The sequence below is a fragment of the Pinus tabuliformis genome, chromosome 3_2, assembly GCF_031772625.1.
Source record: "Pinus tabuliformis cultivar Carrire ecotype Pingquan chromosome 3_2, CPIR1, whole genome shotgun sequence".
In the NCBI taxonomy this organism is placed as follows: Eukaryota; Viridiplantae; Streptophyta; class Pinopsida; order Pinales; family Pinaceae; genus Pinus; species Pinus tabuliformis.
Window position 1 is genome coordinate 140468289 of NC_142302.1, and position 2785 is coordinate 140471073.

The following is a 2785-nucleotide window of genomic DNA, read 5'->3' on the forward strand; positions in this document are numbered from 1 at the left end:
GACTTGCTTGATGAGTCAAATGATAACTAGACACAAAAATATTTCCAATGAGCTATCAAGAGATGAATTTGGAGTTGGGGAATACCTTCCAAAGTTGACTACAACAACACTCTTCATTTAGGCAGCCTCATTTTGCACATTTTGACCAGTCTTGGGAGATTGGACTTTTTACAGGGCAAATGAATTCCAAATTGGAAAATTCAAGATGTTTTGGAAAGTAGACTCGATAAGATTTCCAAAGAGCTATCACACACCCAATTTGGACATCAAGAAGGCCTCCAAAAGTGGCCTTCAAATGGCATTGTGCATTGGGAGGCTGGTGCTGTGCATTAGGTAGGTGCTATGCATCAGAGCCATTTCTCCTTCACAAAATTGTACTGGCACTGTGCATTATGAAGGCGCCGCACATTAGGTGGATTGCATTGTGCATTGAGCTGCCAAGCTTGTAAATCACCCAAATTCATCCTCCATCACTTCTTTTGCTGCATTCACCTCCCAACAAGTAAGTATTAACATATCTTGAGCTTAAATAGGGTTTTCATGTATGTTTCATGATTTTTGTCTCCTAAAAGTAAAACGCTAGTTTGCTTCTACACACTATTTCATACCATTGCAAATCATAATCCCTTGTCCCTTTTCCCAACTTCATTTCCCTAAATCTACCCCTTGATCCCATCTTCGCTAAGTCCTATTCCCTTCCCCCATTTTCCAAAAAACCTAATCCCTTTATGAAACCCTAAGCCTCTCATACATCAAAACCCTAGGTCCTCTATCCATCCCTCTCACTCCCCTACCTCACCTCATCACTATTGTTCCTTTCACAAATCTCTTAATACTCATCTTTTTCCCCCATCTATTATCCACCATTCACCATATCATCACCACATCATCCCATACAGACAAGCATGGAAAGAGACAGTGACCCTGATTTTGAGGAGGACACCCTAAGTGACAACTCTAGGGAAAGGACCTTGCAGCAGAAGAAACCTCACAAAGGTGGCAGAATTATTAGGGAGGAACCTATCAGCATGAGTGAACTACTTGCTTGCCTATTAGCCACCTCTTGCTTCAGACATCAGTCATGTTTTGGTTTTTGTGAAATGGTAGAGAGGGTTAAGTTCCATCATGAGTTAGCAAGGCTGTTTGTGACAAATTTAGACAGCAATGTTGTACACCTTGCTGGAGTTACATTTAATCTATCATCTACCATCATTTCAGAGGCTATAGGCATTCCATATGTAGTTGAGAAAGCAAATAGAGACAATAAGATGCTAAGGCATATGGCCCACCATTATTTGACCCGGAATAGGATATGCAACAGGAGGATCAAGCACCTTAAGGCAAGATTAAGGAGCGCCTTAAAAGAAAAAAAGAAGGATTATAAGCTCAAAATTTTGGCTAATGTTACTCTAGCCCAAAAAAGTAACCCATGAATAAGCTTTGAGCCAAAACTGGGCAAATTTTGAAACAATTTTGTCAATTTCAAATTTTTGAATTATGCAACACAGGAAATTGTGGTATATGCGTAGCGCCACTGGCACTGCACATTTGATTGGAGCATCCTTAGGAGAAATGGCTTCTAGATCTGGATTTAGCATCAAGATGACATTAATCCCTGAAAGTTTCATCTCATTTGGAGCAAAACTAGGTCATCTAAAGGGCAAAAAACACTCGAAAATTGCCCTCTCTACCACTTTTTGCACCCACAGGAAGCAGTCTTGGGAGAATTCATTTTTGAAGGGGCAAATGACCTCAAAATCAGGAAATTCAAGATGTTTCAAAAACTAGATAGACAGATCTTTCCAACAAGCTATCTTGGGTCTGATTTGGTGGAGTATAAGACCTTCAAAAGTAGGCTAGAAGCGGCACTGCACATATAGCTGATTTTGCCAATTTTGCCCAGAACTCTGAAATTTTCCTACTTTGACTGCTAGTTGACTTTTTCTCTCATCCTTGGTAAATTAATGATTGTAAATGATGTAATTCAATGTAAATATTAATTTAAATGACTTTAGGGGGTAGATACATTAGTTACAAGTGGTTTGGAAGTGAATGTATCAGTGTCCTTGGTTTTAGAGGCAAGTTGTTCCACTGCCTATTTTCTTGTTCCTAGTTTAGATGTGGTTGAAACAGTTTCTGGTCTCTTGGATTCGACCCCTGATAGCTATCTCAGGTGGTTTTCTTACCTATATTATGTACTTTCTTAGTCATTTGTAAAGGTTGGACTCTCTTGGATGCTCTGAGCTACATTGTACATCTCTACAGCAGTTTGGCAAGCAAATAAACCAGGATTTGCAGCCATTTTTGTGGGATTCTTGTGGTAATGTGTTTTTGCATTGTTTCTCCTTTTGTCATTAGTTTTTCTCATGTTTTATGTGTGCCAAAATCTAATTCATTCTTCTCAACTAAATGAAATCAAGATAAATAGGTAGAATACATTGGTAGCAGTGCTCTGCCTTAGGAATACATTTAGTTTTTGATGTTTTTAGTTGTTTGAAGAGGCCTCATGAGCTTTGCATGCCCTCCTCAGCTCCTCACCAGTCTTAGACCTACCATTTCACTCAATTCCAAGTGCTAAAACACCTACCCACCTCGCCCCACAGAACACCATGCAATTCTGACTTCATTTCTCGGACCCAAAGCTGTCTGCTCCATTTGATCCAACAAAACCATCAAAATCAATCAAAAAAGCCTAGAGCTACTATACCTAGCCTAAAATCCATATTTGCAGTCATCTCGACTAATATTGACAAGGAGGGAGCCCTCTCCCAACCTGGTAGGGCTA